Below are 24,818 nucleotides of genomic sequence, written 5' to 3'. Positions count from 1 at the left end.
AGTTCCTGAGATATAAGAAACTGCCAAGTGGTTTATTGCTCTAGCATTTACCAAAAACTGAAATATATGTTTTAGATGGACTGGCCCTTTAGTAGTCATGTCATGTTGCTGTGAAGAATAGGCAGCAGGTCATCTTGGTGTGTTGTTCAGATGTTCAGAATCATGCATGACTGTGGCCCAATAAAACTTTTTTCTTGATTTTGTAAAAACATTTGGATGATGAGTTTTTGTGATGAAATTATGGTAATTTTAATTTCCGTGGAGAAATAATATGAAGTTTTTCCTTGTTATAACTTATAAATTAGAGAAGAGTTTAAAGTGGTAGTAAAGTCCGCATTTTAACTTGTACTACAGGTAAGCCTATACTAAGGCTTACATGTAGGTAAAGTGAATATCTTCTAAACTTGCAGTGTTTAGGAGATATTGATACGGGATGCAGCTGATGACTTGAGCGCTGTATATGCTCTGAAGGGACGGCATTCTCATGCTCTCCCTTCAGACCTCCGTGCTATGGCTGTGACTCCCGCAGGTAAGTGCAAGAGTGAAGTAATCGCAGATCGTCCATTCATATGGCTGGAGCCTGTGAACCCGGAATAAAGACCGGGTGAAGATCGAAGCCCTGTCTGCGGGCTTCATTTTTAAGTATTTTATAACTTGTTAGTATGCATTGCATACTAGCACATTATAACATTACTTTGCAGGTGGACTTTTTTTATTTATGGACTTTACTACCACTTTAAGCAAAATTTTGTTTTAGTTTTGTATAGAAAGTGGTAGAAGCTTGATCACATTTTTATTGTTCTGGCTCTCCATTGAGGAAGATTTCTTTCTCTTTCTGTACCAGAGGTATCACTTGGAGTAGAAATCTCCCCTGAGTTAGGGAAAACCCCACTTTTGACAACTGTCAACAGGAATCCCCAATAGCAGATTTCCCCTTTACTCTTGCACCAGTTACATTACTAAGTTCCGGTTCACATATATGCGGATTGGATGTGGTTTGAGCCACATCCAATCTGCATGGCATGCAAAAAACATTGCTTCCTATGGTGCCTGTTCACATATGTCTGGTGTACTGGTGGTGCGGATTCAGTACGGTTTGAAAAAGAGTCAAGTACAATTTCTGAGCAGCGCAGTCCAGTTCAGGTGCAGATTAAGGCTATTGACTTTTATGGGAACCGTTTCTAAAGAGCATATGTGTAAACAGGATAATCCTAAAAGCTAATCCTGTCCTGAACCTGACAACAGTGAACAACTACTGTATCAATTAGCTGTGAAACCTGGGCTTCAATCCACACCAACCATGTGTGAATCAGCTCTAAAACATTGGATTTCCCTTGTTGAAAATGATCACCATGGTGGACAGTGAGTGGAAATCATGCCAATGAGGTACACTGAGAGCAATAAAAACCTGACAGGACTCTTTCCCAACTCTATCCAAACCTTTAAAAACATTAGTCTGAAATATTATGTTATCATTGTTCATTTACTTCTGAGCTGTATCAGATATATCAGAGCTCTGATTTTTCATATTATTATTATACAGGATTTATATAGCGCCAACGGTTTGCTCAGCACTTTACATTATAGTGGGAGACAATACAGTAACGATACAGTTCAAAACAAGAGGGATTTGAGGGCCCTGCTCTTTGGAGCTTACAATCTAGGAGGGAGGGGTTAATGGTACAATAGGTAATAACTGTGGGAGATAGAGTGGTTGGAAGAGTAGAGGAATCCAGTATTAGCAGAGGGCGGGATAGGCTTCCTTGAAGAGATAGGTTTTCAGTGATCGCCTAAAAGTTAGTAGGCGATAGTCTGATAGATTGGGGTAGGGAGTTCCAGAGGATGGGGGACGCCCTGGAGAAGTCCTGGAGATGAGCATGGGAGGAGGAGATAAGGGAGCTAGTGAGTAGGAGGTCTTGCGAGGAGCGGAGAGTACGGTTTGGGTGATATTTAGAGACAAGATCGATTATGTAATTTTGGGCAATGTTGTGGATGGCTTTATATGTCATTGTTAATGTTTTGAATTTTATCCGTTGGGCAACTGGGAGCCAGTGGAGGGATTGGCAGAGAGGGGTGGCAGATACAGAACGGTTAGTAAGGTGGATGAGTCTGGCAGCAGCATTCATGATGGACTGGAGTGGGGATAGCCTGCGATGAGGATACAAGAATATGAACAAGAATTGCACTGAGATAATTCTGTGTGTAGCATTTTGGAAATGGATCTCTCGTTTTCAACACTTGTATGGCAGTAGAGTGGCGATCCCTCTTCATGGCAGTAGAGTGGCGATCCCGCTACAACTGCCTAATTACTGCAAGCAAATTGTGAAATTTGTGCAGCTCACAATTCAAGTCAAGGCTCATTAACATGAATCTAAACCTAATTACCATGTTAAAGTGTAAACAAACAGATAACTTTTTAATAATTCTGGATAAAGTTGGAAATGGTTAAGCTGAACTCCAAGGAAATTACAAAAATACCTTTGCAGAGCCTGAGCCTGACACCGACCAACACCCCCCCCCTTGCAGACATTGACCAACAATACCCCTGACCCCTCTCCCCCCCCTTCCCACCCAAGGGAGCTTTCCACTATCACCACCCCCCTATACACTAGCCACCACACACCCCCCATCAAGAGAGAGAAGTCACTCACCTTCACAGCTCTGGACATCCCCGGGAATGAGAGTCGGGCTCTGCATACATCAAGCAGCCCACAGCCCCACCTGGTCCCCATGCCGCGTGTGTCCCTTCTTCCTTCCCTTCTACCGGGGAGTGGCGCTGCCCCCATGAAAAATGGCAACCTAAGTAAATGCCTTGTTTGCCTTGTGGTAAATACACCCCTGCTTGCAGTAGGGCACCCCCCTACACTGCAAAGCTTAAGTTCTCATTTTCGTCTAGAGCAGGGGTGTCAAACTGCCAGCCCTCCAGCTGTTGCGATACTCCCATCATGCCTCTACCTTTGTGAGTCATGCTTGTAACTTTCAATCTTACAATGCCTCATGGGACTTGTAGTTTGGCAACAGCTGGATGGCCACCAGTTTGACACCTGTGGTCTAGAGTATCTTAAAAAAAAAAGCATTTTTACTGATCTCACCTAATACTCTTAGGGCTTTATAGTTGCTTCTCTCAAATTCTTCATGCATCAGTCATACTCTTATGTCAACACGTACAATTCAGGACCAGCAATCATTTATTACAAGTGAGAATACTGAGGGACCAGCCACAACCCAGTGCTTCAGTAGGAAAAGAAATGTGTTGGCATGTAAGGAGGTAAGCGTTATATCCCCCAACATGAGGGGAAATCTACCTCCAGCACTGGTTACCTGAACAGGTGTTTCATGCAACGGTTTCTCCTCAGCCCCTGTTCCTGTAACAACTCTAAAATGTTGGATTTCCCATCGCTTTCTGCACCAAGACTAATGGGGGGAAGTAATAAATATCTGACAGGGATTTTCTCTGTTTTTCACTCATAAACATTAAAAGGTCTTTACATTATATTCATATAACATAATCTCAAAAGTTGTTTTTGATCCCCTTACACCTGCATCTTTCATTCAAATTATACTTGCTTGTTCTGATATAAAGGACCTTGTTTAGGAATTTTCTGTTGTGGGGTGAAAACTGTCCCCCATTTGCTATGCTGTGCTCTCATGCTGTCATATTCACCCCTGGTGAAGACAACAGACTCCAAACAAGTATCCATCTCTTGCTCTACCTCCTTTTGGGGCAAAGTCCAAGAAGAAAAGATTCTTCACAGTGACATCCTCAACAGAAAGAAGTGCATGAGGGAAGCCCAATCTAGAAATTTGTGCCAAATATTTATGGTCCCCTGTTACACATCACCAGACCAAAACCATCAATGGTTGGGTAAGGCAGATAAATATTCATATCTCATACATTGTTATCTATCTCACTAAATACTGGAGACAACTCAACAGTAGCAGGCAGAGACCACCAATGTTCTGAACTTAGAAGAAACGGAGCAAGTGCAGAAAAAACACAACCCATTCTAACTACAGCTTAGCTTGAATAGCACATACTGTACATTTATGGACAGTCCAGATTAGACATAAGTAACTGTGGGGTTTATTTACTAAAGCTGATTCACTCAAAATTTCGTGTACCTATGCATGGTAGCCAATCAGCTTCTAGCCTTAGCTTGTTCAATTAAGCTTTAGCAATAAAATCTGGAAGCTGATTGGCTTCTATGCAGACGTGCACGGGATTCTGAGTGAACCAGCTTTAGTAAACAAACCTCTGTTTTTTTAATAATATATTTGATTTGAAGATGATGTGTTTTCACATTTATAGAGACTCTTAGGTTGGATTCACATTTGTGTGCCCAGGGCTTTTCTCAGGGAATAGGTGCAGGTACCCCCCCCTTTCCAAATTACCCCTTGTCTCCACCCCTACCTACCTCCAAGCACCACCACTTTGTTTCAACTCCCACCCACATCCCAGTACAGCCCCTTTTAAAGAATACAGAACCAAGCATCATTTTGTGATGCTAAGTAATTTGTAAGAATTTGTTAATGATAACAAAAAAAAAGCAGTAAAACAGATCACCCTGCAACCAAATACTCCCCCAGGAACAATAGATCCACCCTACCAAGAAGAGACCCCTGCCATCAATAATAGATCTCCCAGCAGCCAGCATCACTAGATCCTCTAGCAGCTAACAAAAATAGACACCTCCCTCAACAACAGATCGCTCCTAGCAACAATTGCCCCCCTGTAACAAAAGACCCCTCCCAGCAACAATTGATCTTCTACCAGCAACAATACATCGCCCAGCAACAATACATTCCCCAGCAGCCAGCATCGATAGACCATCCAGCACATCCCAGCACCCTTTGCCATCACATGCATTCAGTGAAAGAGCTGCATTCCCCCCCACATTCCCACGATTTCCCATTGAAAAAAGCCCTGTGTGTGCCTGTTAAAATGCCAATTTTACCGTGAGTTACCACAACACACATTAAGGCATGATTCCCGGAGAGTTATTTTAGAATGGCACTTTAATGCACTAATTAAGTAGACTGTAACTCTGCTGTACACCACAACACAGGATGTGAATTTTGGTGCACTGCCTTGGAAAAAAGGGTCATCTCTAATTTTTGGCCCAGTGCCATGTGTTGGCAACTCATTCACAATGTTTATATCCAATAAAGCACAGCGCTCTAAATACATATATAAAGTGCCTAAATACATTTTCAAAAAGTTCCAATAAAAAGTCCAGAGATTATGAACACCTCTAATGTGCCCGGAAAACCAGACTTCAGTGTTATCCTTCAACATCATCCACCGCTAGTGAGCACACACAGCCTCTTACCAAAATATCTTGACCCTCTGTGTGGTCAAATAATGCTTATTAATTAGAGTTTCCAAACTCATACACACCCGGCTGTTGTCTTCTAACCAATCTGTTGTCTTCTAAATTATGAGTACAACACCGGCGATCTCATCCGCCCTCTCTGGTTAAGCTGGGCCACTTTTTCTTGTGCCTGGAACCAGGGGCGGACTGACAAACCTCAGGGGCCCCCGGGCAATAGGGGATCATGGGGCCCCTGTGTCCTTGCCCAAACTCAAAAAAGCCTATGAAAAAGGTACCAGGGGCATCTCATGGGGCCCCTTACTGACCCGGGCCCTCGGGCAGTGCCCGAGTTTCCAAATGGTCAGTCCGCCCCTGCCTGGAACTCACTTCTCACCAGCAGTCTCATGCAGACAATACATGGGTTGAATTCCAAATAAATTTTCTTTAGAAAATCAGAAATTTTGTGTGTTTTGTAATCTGATGGTGCCACCAAGATTTCGAAATTCAACCAACCAAGCCTTCAATTTCACCTGATTTTGCTACAGAAGGGAATTTCCGTGGCCAAGAATTTTCTTTCTTTCCAGGTCACAGCTCATGCCCATTTCTTTTTTGTTTATATTTCCCGCACAATTATCCCATCATTGATTCTAAATTTGTTTGTTTTTCAAAAAATTTCCAACATGCCCGAACACTCAAATTCGATGGTCACATAAAAATCGGCCATTTATGTGACCCACTAATGGTGCAAAATTCGAATGAAAATTCTTAGAAAAGATTTGCGATAGAAAATTCTTTCGGAATTCGACCCAGTGTGTCCGGCTTAAGGGCATCCAACTCCTGTATACATTTGACTAGTACCAACTGATAGTGAGCTCCACTTGATAAATTTTCTTTATTGGTCACTAGGTAGAATGTAGTAGTTTGTGGCAGTGATGTCATCTAGATAGATCCTATTCATAATGACCTGCCTTATCACAACCCATGTTATACATGACATAGCATACATGCAGTTGGGCAGCACAACCGTTTGAACACACATAAAGACAGCCTTATGCCATTACCTATACTTGTCCATCTACTACATCTGGAGGTTATTCAAAGTTTATTCATAACATATGTTTACTGCATCTCTCCTTACATAGTTACATAGTTAGTCTGGCTGAAAAAAGACAAAAGTCCATCCAGTTAAACCAGACGAAGGCAAAAAAACCCAGCAAAGCATGATCCAATTTCCTCCTGCTGGGAAAAAAATTCCTTCCCGATCCCTCAAGAGACAATCGGATATTCCCTGGATCAACTTTACCTATAAATGTTGGTATTCAGTCATATTCTGTGTATCTAGGAAACAATCCAGGCCTTTTTTTAAAGCAATCCACTGAGCTGGCCAGAACCAACTCTTGGGGGAGTCTATTCCACATTTTCACAGCTCTCACTGTGAAGAAAGCTTTCCGTATTTGGAGATTAAATCTCTTTTCCTCCAGATGTAAAGAGTGCCCCCTTGTCCTCTGTGATGACCTCAGGGTGAATAACTCTACACCGAGTTCACTATATGAACCACTGATGTATTTATACATGTTGATCATATCCCCCCTTAATGTCCTCTTCTCAAGAGAGAATAAATTCAGTTCCTGTAAACTTTCCTCATAGCTGAGCTCCTCCATGCCTTGTATCAGTTTGGTTGCCCTTCTCTGTACTTTCTCCAGTTCCCCAATGTTCTTTTTGTGAATTGGTGCCCAAAACTGAACTGCATATTCCAGATAACGGGCCCATTCACACCAGATCGGTCTGTTGCGGTCATGTTATGCACATGCACTAAGGGCTAGTTCACAGTAGACGCAGTCCAGTGTGCTATTTTTCTGCATCAAAAATACATGCACAGTGTTTTCCATGTATTACAATGGCCCTAGTTCACACCAGCGCAGTCAGTTCCAGTCAGTTTCCAGTGCAGAAAAAAAAGTAGAACATGCTGCATTTTTTCTGCACAGAACCATACTGGAACATCGCAAACTGCACCAGAACTGCACCGGAACAGAGTATGGTGTGAACTGTAAGCAAAAACGTATCCAGAATGCATCCGGAGTGCTTTTTGTAGTGTGAACTGGCCCTAAAGCTTGTTAAGTCTCCTACTAAGGTGTGTTGTGTTGAATGAGCTGTATAATTATATTGTAAAGCGCTGAGCAAACTGTTGGTGTTATATAAATCCTGTATAATAATAATAATGCATTACAACAGACACAAATGTGGATCTGCAACTCATTTACTATCACCGCCTATTGCAATGCACTGGAACGCAGGTGTTTTGTGGCAGTGCATTGAGTATTCTCAAACAATGGCGCCAAAGCAAGGAACCTGTGTTACCATAGCACAGTGGTGTGAATGGGCCCTTTGTGCAGGTGTACCTGACAAGTCTGACCTGTTGAGCATAATCTGGTGTCTGGGGCTCAGTTGTAAAGAAAAAGGCCAAGTCATTGCAGTAACTTACAGTCAACTACTACAAAGAGGGTCTACAAATAAAACAATTTAACGCACAAATCCAGGCAACATGTGACAGCAATAAATGAACAGTATATTCAAAGCCAAAATGTTTTGTATAGGGTAGGGAAGTGTTAGAACCCCTGTCTGTTTGCTGCCATGGGGAGATTTCACTTCACCTCTCATCCCAAATACACAAGGGGAGAGATTTACTAAAACTGGTGTGCACAGAATCTGGTGCCGCTGTGGATAGTAACCAATCAGCTTCTAACTTAGGCTTCTTCAGTTAACTAAACAATATGGTAGTGTGACAAGAGCACCCCTACCTGAAAAAAGAAGGTTACTAAATGATCCACGCGGAGTAATATGAATTCAAAAAAATTCAGACAATACTTTATTTGATCACATAGATCATAAGGAGGTTAAACATCATAAGGAGGTTAAACAAGTATGAATCTAACTATGTGATTCTTCCTATTCCCATTATATATTAAACTCCTATAATAACTAGATTAATACTAAAATTAGGAAATTGAACCCTGTCTTGATGTCTCCCTGTTCGAATAATAATTATTATAATAATAATTCCTTTCCATTATCCTCTTTAAAGATGATCTGATTTACAGTAATATGGTCTCTCCTTTTTATTGCCAGCAGTCAATTTAAATTTAATATATGTGTTTTAATTCACTTTGGATATTTCAAATGCAGTGATACTCTTTCAACACAAGATGGCGAGGTGGAGACTCTTTGGTATGCAATTAGTGCACCATATAAGGCAAAGGACTGAAGTCCCCTCCCAGTTTTGACGAAGTCTGTGGTGATTGGCGGACGAAACGCGTCAACGTATTGACGTCACTACGCTCGGCGTCTTCATAGGGTGCGGCGCCCACGAGGTGGGAAGGAACGGCGGTGTCACAGCTCCTTGCTAGGAAGGCACGAGGCCCTCTGAAAAACTACCATAAGGCTACTATTACAGCGGTTCGCAAACGGCAATCCCCTAGGGGAAGATACCTTCCACCGGTGGCAAGTTATTTAAGCTTACAGCTGTTTAGATTTATAGAGCATATATGGAGTTAAGAAGGCATGTCATACGGGCCTAATTTACCCTGTATACTCGGGGAATTTTTTGGAAATCCTCTTTAGAGGATAATATATATATATATATATACACGCTATCCTATTTAGGCATTGTATGCTGTGACAAAGCCATATCCTAATGAAACCGCTTCAATTTTCTCAGATTGAGTAATTTTTGGAAACCCTTCATTGGGTATATAGACTCAGGTACTCACGGCCTGCTACATACATATTATATGTGTTTGGAATCTACGTACTGTGACTACCTGGCTCCCCACCCCCATATGCACCTCTGAACAAGCATCAAGGACCTGATCTTATTTCAAGTCGACGGGAGTCTTCTTGATCTTTATTGATGGTAATATACCCATATTGTGTTCCTTGTTTTCAGGGTTTACTTGATGCCTGTGATCTATACATTTATTTTTATATATATCCCCAGAATCATTTGGTACTGTGGACTTTGTTTCATTTGGGGTGGCTACCCAGGAAGTCCCTACATTTGAGAAGCGGGTATGACAGTCTCACAACTGAGAAGGTAATAGAAGTGTCCACTAATTACTGTAGAGGGAGGCTTGGTGAGGCTTGGATGCGATTCAGCTCCTATATTTTCATACATACACTGTGTATTTTTGTGTTCCAGCTTTCACATACCAGGAGGCTCCTGATGTATATTGGGAACATATCTGCTGTATACATGGCTCACTCTAATATAAGCTGGAAGTTCATGGAAATCTAGGAGAATTACCTCACCATTACCCTATATTGCCTTATATGGTGCTCTACTTGCTAAAATGACCCTATAATGAAGACGCCAAGTGCTTTTTAACATGATTTTATTTGTTTGACATGTTCACCTTGCTCATGTTTAACCTCCTTATGATCTATGTGATCAAATAAAGTATTGTCTGAATTTTTTTGAATTCATATTACTCCGCGTGGATCATTTAGTAACCTTCTTTTTTCAGGTAGGGGTGCTCTTGTCACACTACCATATTGTTTAGTATGCATTTTCTGGGTTTATGGATCCACACTTATATAAGTGAGTCGGAGATATGACAATGACACCAGTTATTCGTGTCATTTTAGGTGGCCTGTTTCTGCTCTATTCTTCAGTTAACTACTTGCCCTCCAGAGGATTTATTCCCCCCCCCCCCCCCCCTCCTGACTAAGCCATTTTTTGCAATACTGTGCTGCGTTACTTTAACTGACAATTGCGTGGTCATGCAACACTGTACATAAATAACATTTCTGTCATTTTTTTCCACAAAATAGAACTCAGGACTCTGACTGGGCCACTCCAGAAGGCGTATTCTGTGCTGTTGCAGCCATTGTTTTGTTGAATTACTTGTATGCTTTGGGTCATTGTCCTGTTGCATCACCCATCCTCTGCGGAGCTTCAGTTGGCGGACAGATGGTCGTACGTTTTCCTGCAAAATGTCTTGATAAACTCTGGAATTCATTTTCCCATCAATGACAACAATCCGTCCAGGCCCTGAGGCAGCAAAGCAGCCCCAAACCATGATGCTCCCTCCGCCATGTTTTACAGTGGGGATGAGGTTTTGATGTTGGTATGCTGTGCCTTTTTTTCTCCACACATAGTGTTGTGTGTTCTTCCCAAACAACTCAATCTTGGTTTCATCTGTCCACAGTATATTTTGCCAGTAGCGCTGTGGAACATCCAGGTGCTCTTTTGCAAACTTCAAACGTGCTGCAATATTCTTTTTGGACAGCAATGGCTTCCTCCGTGGTGTCCTCCCATGTACTCCATTCTTGTTTAATGTTTTCCTTATTGTAGATGTGTCAACAAAAATGTTAGCATGTGCCAGAGATTTCTGTAGGTCTTTAGCTGACACTCTGGGATTCTTCTTTACCTCATGCAGCATTCTGCGCTGTGCTCTTGCAGTCATTTTTACAGGACGACCATGCCTAGGGAGAGTAGCAACAGTGCTAAACTTTCTCCATTTGTAGACAGTCTGTCTTACCGTGGACACATGAACATCAAGGCTTTTGGAGATACTTTTGTAACCCTTTCCAGCTTCATGCAAGTCAACAATTCTTGATCGTAGGTCTTCTGAGAGCTCTTTTCTGCGAGGCATGGTTCACATCAGACAGTGCTTCTTGAAACCAGTAAACCCAAAAAAGGTGTGTGTTTTTTAAGGGCAGGACAGCTGTCAGCAACACATCCAATATCATCACACTGATTGGAGTCAAGGTTGGCTCACTCCTGGCTCCAATTAGCTCTGGGAGAAGTCATTAAGCTAGGGCCTCACATACTTTTTCCTCCCTGCACTGTGAATGTTTACATGTTATGTGCAATTAAACCATGGCAACATCTAATGTTTGTGTAGTATTATGTTCAGCAGACTGTGTTCTTCTATTGTTGTGACTTAGATGACGTTCAGAGCACATTTTATGCCCAATTCATGCAAAACTCCACGTAATCCCAAGGGGTTCACATACTTTTTCTTGCAACTGTAAGTGAAGGAGCCCCTGCAAGCTGCACACAGATGCTGATGGCTATACTGCTCCTGAGCTCTTCATAACTAAAAAGAAATGTATTTACACTAACACAGTGACCAACATAACTCAGATGTGAAATACCAAATACCAGAGCAAACTTAATTCCATTTCATCAGAAGTTAACGACTCCGACACATTCACACTTCAATGTCATCGTTCTGTTACGCACTTTTGTTATGTCATGTGTTGAAATGCGTTGTGTTAAAGCAGTCCAGTAATTTTGAATGGATTGCTACCGCACCAGAACATGCCTAAAAGAGCATGTAGCACTTTTCCAACACAGTGCACTACAATGCACAGCAGCATGTTATTGCGTGTTGGAGATGTGTTTCCTGTGCGTTGGGGTCAGGGGCGTGTCTGCCACGAGGCATACAAGGCGTTTGCCTTGGGAGGCATTTTTCAGTGGGGTGGCACTGCCCCCAGGCAGAAGGGACCAGTGGCGTCTAGGCAGTGCTTGGATGGTAGGGTGGTCTTAGCAGTGCTCTGGTGGGGGGCATTCTCAGCAGAGCTCTGGTGGGAGGGCAGTCTTGGCAATGCTTGAGAAGGGGGTGAGCTCAGCAGTGTTCGGGCGGGTTTGGCAGGGCTTCGCAGACTATCTCCTGTATCCTGTCTGCAGGCTCTGAGCATATCCTGTATCCTGTCCACAGTCTTCTGTATCATATCCGCAGTCTCTGACCGTCTCCTGTATCCTGTCTGCAGTCTCTGATTGTATCCTGTCCACAGTCTCCTGCATCCTGTCTGCAGTCTCTGAGTGTCTCCTGTATCCTGTCTGCAGTCTCTGACCATATCCTGTCTGCAGTCTCCTGTATCCTGTCCGCAGTCTCTGATGATATCCTGTCTGCAGTCTCCTGTATCCTGTCCACAGTCTCCTGTATCCTGTCCGCAGTCTGCTGTATCCTGTCCGCAGTCTCTGATAATATCCTGTCTGCAGTCTCCTGTATCCTGTCCGCGGTCTCTGACTGTCTCCTGTATCCTGTCTGCAGTCTCTGACCATATCCTGTCTGCAGTCTCCTGTATCCTGTCCACAGTCTCCTGTATCCTGTCCGCAGTCTCTGATGATATCCTGTCTGCAGTCTCCTGTATCCTGTCCACAGTCTCCTGTAATCTGTCCACAGTCTCTGACCGTCTCCTGTATCCTGTCCGCAGTCTCTGACCTTATCCTGTATCCTGTCTGCAGTCTCTGACCATATCCTGTCTGCAGTCTCCTGTATCCTGTCCACAGTCTCCTGTATCCTGTCCGCAGTCTCTGATGATATCCTGTCTGCAGTCTCCTGTATCCTGTCCACAGTCTCCTGTAATCTGTCCACAGTCTCTGACCGTCTCCTGTATCCTGTCCGCAGTCTCTGACCTTATCCTGTCCGCATTCTCTCACCATATCTGCTGTATTATGTCGGCAGTCTCTGACTATCTTCTGTAGTATGTCGGCAGTCTCTGACTATCTTCTGTAGTATGTCTGCAGTCTCTGACTGTTTCCTGTATCCTGTCCAGAGTCTCTGACTGTCTCCTGCATTATGTATGCAGTCTCTCACCATATCTTGTAGTATGTCTGCAGTCTCTGACCATCTCCTATACTATGTTCGCAGTCTCTGACCAACTCCTGAAGTGGAGCCAAAAGAAGAAAGGGTGGAGTTTGCAGATGAAGGGGTGGATCTTAAACAGGAAGGGGTATGGCAAATGTAGATTGGGGGTGTGTCCAATTTTAGCCTTGCCTAAACCAAAATGCACAACTGGTTGGGGTGTACCAGGATAACACAAATAACATGCAAGTATTACCTGCAGCGTAAACGTGTGAGAGCTCAGTCACACCAGCCTCCACACTAAAATGTATGCGTGTTGTATGCATGGCATAGGAGCGGAGTGCTGCATTGTGATAAAGCATGGCACTGTTTACTCTTTTAAACTTTATTGAAATGTCACAAAATGCCAATTCATGAAACTCTACATAGCGCAGGGCTTTGCTGCACGCTCTGGTGACATGTGATGAGGTGTGTTGCACTGTATAAAACTGCGGCCATGCTTCGTTTTTATGCACTGCACCTCAACACAGTGCTAGAGTTCGTTCACACTAGCAGCTTGGGGGTGATAAAACCCCAAGGTAAGCTGCACTTTTACCACTCCCAACCGCTACCCACTTGAGCTGCAGATTAGTTGGTTGGGGTGTACACATGCCAGCAGGAATTAGCACCCCTGTCTATTTTGGGGGGCGCTACTGCCTGCCGAACGCAAACCCGTTCATGTGAATGGGACCAATCTGCTTCCACTCATGTAATGCATGCAGTTGCAAGCACACTATTCCCAACGCACATGTTCCTGCACAATGGCTGTGAATATGGATGGGTGCTGCAGCAACCAGCGGCTGGACACTAAAGTTGTTCGAAGCCAAAGTATGTCACCAGCACCAAGGATCTCCAGAGCGAGTCCAAAGCTTTATTCTGCGATCACATCATAATTACAGAAGCAGTGTTTCAGAGGCTCGCAGGACCCCTTTGTCAGGCATGTAACAGTGCGCAAGTGAGGGGTTCAAGGCAGTGGCATCCCTAGGTGGGTGCGGGGGGTGCGCACCGCACCAGGTGACACCTATTGCACGGGGTGACACCGGACCCTCTCCATGAAAAGGGAAGTTTTAAAGCAAGCTGACAATCCCTGCAGGATGGATCGGATCTGCGGATTGAGCATAATGGATTGGAGTCCAATCCATTATGCTCCCCAATCCGCAGATCCGATCTATCTTGCAGGGATTGTCGGCTTGCAACCTATACAGGGTTAACTGAACTAGGTAAGGCTGTGCAAGATCCGGGACTAGGGAATTCAGATAGAATCCATAGAACATAGAGTAGCGGCCTTTGCAGACGACTTATTGTTCTATGTGGGGAATCCCCGAATAACTCTCCCAAATATAATGAAGATTCTGAAGGAGTACGGTGAACTATCAAATTTAAAAATTAATCCAACGAAAACAGAGATCCTGAATATTAATATATCAAAGAATGAAAAAGAAAAACTACAAAAAGAATTCCCCTTTATATGGAGAGAAAAAGAGATAAAATACCTAGGAATAAAACTCACTGCCTCATCTAAGCATTTGTATAGATTAAACTATATCTCTTTGATAAATGAGATCAGGGAAGATTTAAAAAGACTAGAAGGAGGAAATCCATCCTGGATAGGACGTATAAACCTAGTCAAAATGGTAATTATGCCCAAAATACTGTATAGATTTCAAATGGTACCAATTAAAATTCCAGAAGCCTTCTTTAAGATAATGAAAAAAATGTTAACAAGATACATATGGAAGAATAAAAAACCCAGAATAGCATATGAAACATTGAGTAGGACTAAAGAGAAAGGGGGATTGGGTCTACCAGATGTCAAGAGATACTATAAAGCAGTGGTTTTAGCAAGAATATATGACTGGACATTTAACCATAAGGGGAAAAGTTGGGTAACAATTGAAAATGATCTTAGTGGCATTAGACTGAACCAGATGATATGGGTTCCACCACAGTTCAGGGGAATTAAAGAAAGCACAAGTATCTACACTTTAAATGTCCTTAGGGTATGGGACAATTTACACAAAAACATGAAATGGGAATTTAATTCTATATTAATGCCTCTCACAAATACTGAGTACTTCCCCCCGGGAAAGTATAAGATATCAGGGAGATGGTTTAGAAAGGAGGATACCCAACTGAGAGATGTTTTGGTGGAGGGGGAATTGAGACCACTTAAAGATTTAATAGAGAAGAAGGGAGATATTTTTATTAGAATAGATGAGTGGAATATCATCAATTGAAATGTTTTATTGGAAATCTACCGAAACCCCTGAGAATAAAACAGGAGTGGAATATGTTTGAAAGGTTGTTAGAGACACGAAGGGATGGGAAGCACGGTATTTCAAAAGTGTATAGAATACTCACAGAATTAGACACAAACACAAAGTTAACTTTTATCACAAAATGGGAAAGAGATATGGGAGTTGGGTTTGATGAAGATAGACAGAGAAAGATGTTTAGATTGATACACGATAATGTTAGTATGAGAGAGGTTGAGGTTAATTATAAGTGTGTGACACGATGGCACATTACACCGAGTGTAGAGCACAAGATGAATGGGGAAAACTCAAATATGTGTTGGAGAGGATGTGGAGAGATAGGCACGGCGTTTCACATATGGTGGGAATGTCCGAAAATCCAGGCTTTTTGGAAGATAATAGTCAAATTGATTAAAGAAATAACTGAAATTGACATAGGGTTAGACCCAACGACGTGCCTCCTACACAATGTGGAGACATCTGTAAATAAATATAAAGATTCAGGTATTTGGTACTTCTTGAACGCGGCGAAAGGGTTGATACCCAAGTTTTGGCGGAAAGCTGAGGTACCAAAGGAGGAAGACTGGATTAATAGAGTAAACCAGATAGGTAGAATGGAAAGATCATACCATATGCAGGAAGATAGGATGAGAGTTTATTTTAGGAGATGGGAAAAGTGGGAAAGAGCAGGATTGAAAGAGAAATATAGGAAAATATGAACTAGGGTGTTAGCAAAAAATTAATAAGCCTCAAGAGAGTAGAATGGGCTAGAGTCTGCAGAGGGGGAGGAGGGGGGGGGTGAGGGGTGGGAAGGGGGGGTAGTGGGATGGGAAAGAAAAGAGTTTTTTAGTAAGGGAAAGGTAGAAATGTTATAAATGTCTATTTGTATGAGAATTATTTCCCTTTTTTTGGGTTTTTGTATTAACATGAAAAATTTAATAAATATTTAAATTAAAAAAAAAAAAAGATCCGGGACTTGTCTGTAAAATGGAAATACGGCCAGGATAGCAGGAACCTCCTCCATCTGACATTAATTCTCGAGCAGGGGCGGACTGACAACTCATGGGGCCCCCGGGCAATAGGGGATCATGGGGCCCCTGTGTCCTCACCCACACTTAAACCACGCTCAAAAAAGTCTATGAAATGTACCAGGGGCATCTCATGGGGCCCCTGACTGACCCCGGGCCCTCGGGCAGTTCCCGAGTTTCTGAATGGTCAGTCCGCCCCTGTTCTCGAGCATGTGCAGACCAGACTGGTGTGGAAAGATCAGTTAACCCCGTATAGGTTGCAAGCCAACGATCCCCGCAAGATGGATTGGATCTACGGATTGGGGAGCATAATGGATCAGACTCCGATCCATTATGCTCAATCCGCATATCCAATCCTTCCTCCGGGGATCATCGGAGGGGTGACACCAAGTGTTACAGCACCAGGTGACACCAACCCTAGGGACAGCCCTGGTTCAAGGTAGGGTTCCCACCTCATCCCTTTAAACCCGAAAACATATTAATTACACAGGTTCTGAGGATAATTTAATGCAGATAAGGCACTAAGGCCTGGCTTACACTGGATGTGACTTAGCATGCGATTTGCATGCCCTGCAATTTGTAAATTGCATGCCAAGTGCACCCTATTGTCCGCAATTGGAGCGGTCATATCGGTGTGGTTGCGACTTGGACTGATTTCAAAAGTTGTACATGCACTACTTTTGGTGCGATTTGTATATACATCCATATCAGATGTCTTGCAAATCACACATGATCCAGTAATACCCTGTTCTGCACATGCTTAGTTGCTTTCAGTTTTTCAGCAATGTGATCAAATTGTAGAGGCCAATCTGCTGACAACCTAAAGTTTTACTGCTGTTGAGGGGCTCTGGGCTTCAACAAAATGGCAGCCGCCAGCAAGAAGAAACAGGAACAATGCTGGAGGCAATTTACAGCCCACACTCATTTTAGTAGCATAATTATTAACCACTTGCCCTGCAGAGGATCTACCCCTTCCTGACCAGGCCATTTTTTGCGTTACGGCGGTGAGTTATTTTAACTGACAATTGCGTGGTCATGTAACGCTGCATCAAAATTAAAATTACATCCTTTTTTTTTCCCAGGAGTTGAGCTTTCTTTCGGTGGTATTTGATCACCTCTGTGTTTTTTTTTATTTTTGGTGCTTTCAAAAAAAAAGACCGACAATTTTGAGAAAAAAAACAATATTTTTAACTTTTTGCTATTAAACATGTCCAGTAAAAAATTTTAAAAATAACATTTCGTCATAACTTCCCAATTTCCTAAAAAAACATAACTTCCTAAAAAAAATCCCAATACGTGTAAGTTTATATAAAAAGTTATAGCGTTTACAAATGGTGGTATAAATACTGGGCTTTTTAAAAAAATATTTTTACTAGTAATGGCGGGGATCAGCAACTTATAGCGGGACTGCGGCGGGCATTCTGACACTGGGGGAAATGACTGTCACTGACATCACCAGTGATACAAATACAGTGATCAGTGCTAAAAAAAAAAAAGCGCTGACACTGTACTAATGGCACTGGGCAGGAAGGGGTTAACATGAGGGCCGATCAAAGGGTTAACTGTGTGCTGTTTCACTTGTGTCTGTGTGCTTCACTGTAATCACACTGCTTTGCATGGCTGTGCTCTGCACAGCCATCCAAAGCAGTATGCAGGAGCCAACAGGGAGGAGAACTGTTTTGTTTACTAACAGTTCTCCTCCCTGTCAGAGATCCTTGTCAATCACCGGGCACCAGCGAGTAATCACCGGCTGGGATCCGTGCCCCCTACCTGGAAATGCAAAATCATGTATATACAGTTGCAAGAAAAAGTATGTGAACCCCTTGGGATTACGTGGAGTTTTACATGAATTGGGCATAAAATGTGCTCTGAACGTCATCTAAGTCACAACAATAGAAGAACACAGTCTGCTGAACATAATACTACACAAACATTAGATGTTGCCATGGTTTAATTGCACATAACATGTAAACATTCACAGTGCAGGGAGGAAAAAGTATGTGAGGCCCCAGCCTAATAACTTCTCCCAGACCTAATTGGAGCCAGGAGTGAGCCAACCTTGACTCCAATCAGTGTGATGATATTGGATGTGTTGCTGACAGCTGTCCTGCCCTTAAAAAACACACACCTGTTTTGGGTTTACTGGTTTCAAGAAGCACTGTCTGATGTGAACCATGCCTCGCAGAAAAGAGCTCTCAGAAGACCTACGATCAAGAATTGTTGACTTGCATGAAGCTGGAAAGGGTTACAAAAGTATCTCCAAAAGCCGTGATGTTCATGTGTCCACGGTAAGACAAACTGTCTACAAATGGAGAAAGTTTAGCACTGTTGCTACTCTCCCTAGGCATGGTCGTTCTGTAAAAATGACTGCAAGAGCACAGTGCAGAATGCTGCATGAGGTAAAGAAGAATCCCAGAGTGTCAGCTAAAGACCTACAGAAATCTCTGGCACATGCTAACATTTTTGTTGACACATCTACAATAAGGAAAACATGAAAAAAGAATGGAGTACATGGGAGGACACCACGCAATATTCTTTTGCTGTCCAAAAAGAATATTGCAGCACGTTTGAAGTTTGCAAAAGAGCACCTGGATGTTCCACAGCACTACTGGCAAAATATACTGTGGACAGATGAAACCAAGATTGAGTTGTTTGGGAAGAACACACAACACTATGTGTGGAGAAAAAAAGGCACAGCACACCAACATCAAAACCTCATCCCCACTGTAAAACATGGCGGAGGGAGCATCATGGTTTGGGGCTGCTTTGCTGCCTCAGGGCCTGGACGGATTGTTGTCATTGATGGGATAATGAATTCCAGAGTTTATCAAGACATTTTGCAAGAAAAACGTACGACCATCTGTCCGCCAACTGAAGCTCCGCAGAGGATGGGTGATGCAACTGGACAATGACCCAAAGCATACAAGTAATTCAACAAAACAATGGCTGCAACAGCACAGAATACGCCTTCTGGAGTGGCCCAGTCAGAGTCCTGACCTCAACCCGATTGAAATGCTGTGGCATGACCTTAAGAGAGCGATTCACACCAGACATCCCAAGAATATTGCTACACTGAAACAGTATTGTGAAGAGGAGTGGTCCAAAATGATTCCATATCGTTGTGCAGGTCTGATCTGCAACTACAGGAAACGTTTGGTTGAGGTCATTGCTGCCAAAGGAGGGTCAACCAGTTATTAAGTCCAAAGGTTCACATACTTTTTCCTCCCTGCACTGTGAATGTTTACATGTTATGTGCAATTAAACCATGGCAACATCTAATGTTTGTGTAGTATTATGTTCAGCAGACTGTGTTCTTCAATTGTTGTGACTTAGATGACGTTCAGAGCACATTTTATGCCCAATTCATGCAAAACTCCACGTAATCCCAAGGGGTTCACATACAACTGTATATGTGATTTTGCACACCCCTGCCACCCTGTAGCAGTATTTCTGCTGTAGGGTGGTCCGGAAGCAGTTAAAGTAGAGCTAAAGGCAATTCCTTTTTTTTTTTCATTTTGGATCGTGCAAGGGAGGGCTATAACCCATCAGATTTATTTTTTCGCCATCTGTATCCCATTACGGAGATTTCCCTTCACTTCCTGTCCCATAGCTAAACAGGAAATGAGAGAAAATCCCTGCAAATTAAGGAAATCCCTTGGGAAACCCCAGATCAGAAGAACTAGTGTCCCCATTGGATGATTTCCCCTTTTATTACGTTTCTGGGGACAACCCAAAATTTGCTCTTTTCTTTACTTTCACTTTCATTTTCAAAACAAAAACAGAAATCTATGCCTTTAGTTATAATTTATTGTGGAATGTATGTTCCTTGCTGAAGAATATTATTCTTGTCAAGCTGTTATAGGTAAAGTTCCACTTTAAAGCAGGCGTGGAGGAGACAATACAACACCTCCTCACCGCCTCTCAAATGCTCGCTGAAGAGCAATCCAAATGCAGATTGCTCTTCAGGGACCAAATCTAGCGTGAACGACCCCTAAGCAGGGGCGGACTGACCATTTGAAAACTCTGGCACTGGGCACAAGGGCCTGGGGTCAGTAGCGGGCCCCATGAGATGCCCCTGGTACCTTTTTCATAGGCTTTTTTGAGTTTGGTCAAGGATACAGGGGCCCCATGATCCCCTATTGCCTGGGGGCCCCATGAGTTGTCAGCTGCCCCTAAGTCTAGGTTCACATCTGTGCAGGCTGCAGGTGATGCAATACTGGCGCGTTTTGTGTTTTTGCTGTATTTTTTTTTTTTTTTTGCTAATACAAAAATATGACAGTTCTGTTCATGTTATGACAAATTAAGCTTGCAGTGCTTCTCAAACCCAGGGAACTGAAAAAAACAACGTTGGTATGCAGAAGGTGGGTGGCGGCATCTTGACAACGATTCAGGTCAATGAAGGTAGAGGAGACAGATGCCGCATCGACCTGCTCAGTGTGAGTAGCAGGGCTGGCCTCCACTGCCACTCCAGCCACACCCCCTTACATGTTTCGTCCTGCCGATTAGGGCTTGGTCACAGAGGAGACAGTATGACAGTTCTGTTCATGTAGTGCATGTAGTGTGATGCGACTTTACACTCTCTGGCACTCAAGTAGCATCAAAGTAGCACCAAAGTCGCACTACATGAACTCTTCAATTAGCAAAGAAAATGCATCAAAAACAAGGCAAATATGCATCAAAAATGTGTTTTTGGTGCGGGTCTATTAAATTCTATTACAGCAAAACACAATCTGCTTCGAAATAAAAAGTCCCTGACCCTTTCCAAAACGCACAGCTGTGAACTAGATCCATAGGAAATCACGTTAAATGGACAGTAGTGTGTTTCTGCAAACTGGAAAAGCACTGAAATCCGCATGAGGCTTGGTTCACATATATGCATTTTGCGTTTGATGCTTTCTCCAGTGCTTTTTGCAGTTTGTCTTGTGTTTTTCTACACGTGTTTTTGACATGTTTTTACCATGTTTTGTGTTTTGTTCAGCTCTTTTTTTTTTTTTGTTATAGCGGATTTTTTTTTGTTGCTGGGCAGAATAAAAAATACAAAATGCATCACAAATGCACCACTATGCGTTTCATCAGCTACTCCATCGAACTCTATTGTAGCAAAAATGCTGCTTTTTGCTTTTAAAAAAGTCCCCGACCCTTTCCAAAAACGCAGCAGCTCAAAAACTTCATTATAGATGGGCGGGCGTTTGCGGAGCGGCACCATAGACTTGAATAGAAGGCTTCAACTCCTCCTGACTCAACCAGAGACGTCCGTTTTTCCGCGATGCGACGCTAACGCTCCCGTTTGAACAGCACTATGTGCTGCAATGTGCAGAATTTTCCGAGGCGTTTGGAAAATGGTAAAAACGCTTCCCAAACGCCTGCCTGCCGCTTGCTACCAAGGCTAGTGTGAACGTAGCCTAATTGTGACGACACATCGCAATGTTTAGTTTTTATTTCCAACATTACTGAAATCTCCTAAAATGACATTTCATTCATCGTTATTCACTGCGGCGACTGCGATGCGGTGTAGTGCGTAGCAACGCACTGCGCTGAAAAAAAAGTAGAGCCTGCCCTAGTTTTTTCGGTTTTAACACACGCTCATTTCCACGCCTCACAGTACATAGACTCAGCCTGCCGTAAAGTGAGTGAAGACAGTCCATTCCAGGGAAGAAATCCTGGACATTGGAAGTACACAGCCTGCAGACGGCAGATCTATACAGAGATCACTGCGGAGGGGTGTAGCCATCTGTCAGACAGGCTATGCTTCCTCATTGAGATGACACTGACCAATCAGAGTGCACTTGGGATTTCCCAGCAATAGGAAGTGGTAATGTGATGATGAATCTCGCAGATTGCATTGTATTGTTTATGGATTTTGTAACTTTTTCAGCACAGATCTAGCAGGAGAGGATACAAGAAGACGCACAGGATTCCATAGGAAGAGGTAACCTCACCGACTGCCTGCTTTTTTACTTGTCAATACTTTTGCAGGGGAATTGCAAAGCATTCTGGTCCTTGGCTGGTCTGTCTGTCATTGTCTGTCTGCTCTTTGTATGTAGTGGGTTGTTCAGCTGCTCTGTAGGCTCCTTTATAGGCAGTCGATGGCTGAAGGCGATCGGGCACAGAACAGGGCAGATTTTAGAGGATGCATATCTGACAATATCTGACAATCACGTCTGTCCATCCAACCCTGAGTATGCCTGATCTATACAAAGGGGTCTGCCTTTCCTCTACAAACCTTTCCGTTATATATTTCTGTGGTTGCAGCAGGAGTAGGGAGACTCCATGGAGGGGGGTGCAGCGTCAGGTACTCCACTGGTAATCTTGCTGCTGCTGGGACTTGGATCTAGTAACCCTTTTATTATTATTATACAGGATTTATATATTATTATTATTATACAGGATTTATATATTATTATTATACAGGATTTATATATTATTATTATTATTATACAGGATTTATATATTATTGTTATTCTTATTATACAGGATTTATATATTATTATTCTTATTATACAGGATTTATATATTATTATTATTATACAGGATTTATATATTATTATTATTATTCTTATTATACAGGATTTATATATTATTATACAGGATTTATATAGCGCCAACAGTTTGCTCAGCACTTTACAATATAAAGGGAGACAATACAGCAACAATACAGTTCAATACAAGAGGGTTAGGAGGGCCCTGATCCTGGGAGTTTACAATCCAGCAGAGTTAACCCACCACTAGTACAGGAATATCAGGGTTTGGCTTGATTGACCGTTTAGGGGAGCTGGTCCACGTCGGTACGCTTCGGTTAATTCTTGATAATTACAAAATATTATTTTTTTTGTTTTCAAAGTTGCGTGTATTGCAGCTTTTCTAAATACAGTGGGGCTACCCTGCACTGCAAGGGTTAAATGTTCAGCCTAGGGGTGCAGGGATGAGCTGTAATACTAAAGCCGGCCATACACAGGTTGAATTCCAAAAGAATTTTCTTTGGAAAATCTTTTCTAAGAATTTTCATTCGAATTTCGCACCATTAGTGGGTCACAGAAACGGCCGGTTTTCGTGTGACCATTTTGAGTGATCGGGCATGTTGGAAATTTTTTGAAAAACAAACGAAATTCAAATCAATGATGGGAGAATCGTGCAAGAAATATAAACGAAAAAGAAACAAGCAGGAGCTGTGACCTGGAAAGAAAAGAAAATTATTGGCAGCAAAAATTCTTTTCTGTAGCAATATGTAAACTTGAAGGCTTGGTTGGTCGAATTTCGAAAGTCAATGAAAATCAGATCACCATCGGATTACAAAACGCAGGAAATTTCTGATTTTCTAAAGAAAAGTTGTTCAGAATTCGACCCAAGTATGGCCTGCATTTGGCCGGTCATACACTATGCAATTTTCTTACAGTTTTCTGTCCAATTTCTGCCTAATTTCCATTAGATTTACCTTCAACCATGTAGCGCAAGGGCCCGCCTAATTGGATACAATTGAAAGTGTTGTTTAGGTTTGACCTCCTATTATATGGTTTTTGGTAAATCTAAAGCAAAATTCTCAAGAAAATTGCATAATGTAGCCTTGGGCTGGCCATACACTATGCAATTTTTTGTCCAATTTCTGTCCAATTTCCTTTAGATTCATCTTAAACTATGTAGCGCAAGGGCCTGCCTGATTGGATAGAATTGAAAATGTTGTTTAGGTTTGACCTCATATTATATGGTTTTTGGTAATTATAAAGCAAAATTCTCAAGACAATTCTATAATGTATGGCCAGCCTAAAGCAGGCTTTCTATGGTCTGGCCATACATTATACAATTTTCTTCAAACTTTCTGTCCAATTTCCTTTAGATTTACCTTCAACTATGTAGTGCAATGGCCCGCCTAAACGGATACAACTGACAGTATTGTTTAGATTTGACCTCTTTTATTATACGGTTTTTGGTAAATCTAAAATAAAATTCTCAAGAAAATTTTTAATCTATGGCCAGCCTAGACAACACTTTCAGTTGTATCCAATCAGGCAGGCCCCTGCACTACGTAGTTGAAGGTAAATCTAAAGGAAATTGTACAGAAAATTGTATAATGTATGGCCAGCCTATATCTATGTGATTGGTCAGGTGCTGTGGCATGCTTGCCTCCCCAACATACAATGCAGGGTTAACAGCCCTGCACTGTACGTAACAAGATGAGAAGAGCATTGGATAGGATAAGTACTAGACTTTATAACTGCACCCCTAAACAGGTATTTGACCCTTGTTGGGGGGGGGCACTGCAAGGGCAGATTTTGTCTAATTCCTGGAGTTCCAATGTAAACGTAAAAATGATCCCTTTCAGTGGGACCGCTCCAGCACTGCAAGGGCTAATTGCTCGTTTAGGTCTGGAGACAGCGGTGCTAGACTGGTCCCCGCATTGTATCTCCTCCATGCACCAGTGGTCTATGGTCCTTGCATCATTAAGACTGATACAGGGTGCTAGACTGGTCCCCGCATTGTATCTCCTCCATGCACCAGTGGCCTATGGTCCTTGCATCATTAAGACTGATACAGGGTGCTAGACTGGTCCCCGCGTTGTATCTCCTCCATGCACCAGTGGCCTATGGTCCTTGCATC

At 42.6% G+C, this 24,818-nt stretch overlaps 1 protein-coding gene across 1 annotated transcript in view; it reads left to right on the top strand.

Moving 5' to 3' along the window:
* Positions 1 to 21,879: 21,879 nt before the first annotated feature.
* The window catches only part of TNIP1 (TNFAIP3 interacting protein 1), a 116,928-nt gene continuing 113,989 nt past the window's right edge, over positions 21,880 to 24,818 (top strand). Inside the window, exon 1 of the mRNA XM_089682787.1 lies at positions 21,880 to 22,155. The gene's annotated coding sequence lies outside the window, so the exon portion shown is untranslated. The remainder of the gene's footprint in view (positions 22,156 to 24,818) is intronic.

This window comes from Staurois parvus, unplaced genomic scaffold (assembly GCF_062004578.1).
Source record: "Staurois parvus isolate SC_StPar_1 unplaced genomic scaffold, SC_StPar_1.0 ptg000298l, whole genome shotgun sequence".
In the NCBI taxonomy this organism is placed as follows: Eukaryota; Metazoa; Chordata; class Amphibia; order Anura; family Ranidae; genus Staurois; species Staurois parvus.
The sequence above is the reverse complement of the archived record's forward strand: the minus strand, read 5'-3'. Positions and strand labels throughout refer to the sequence as shown.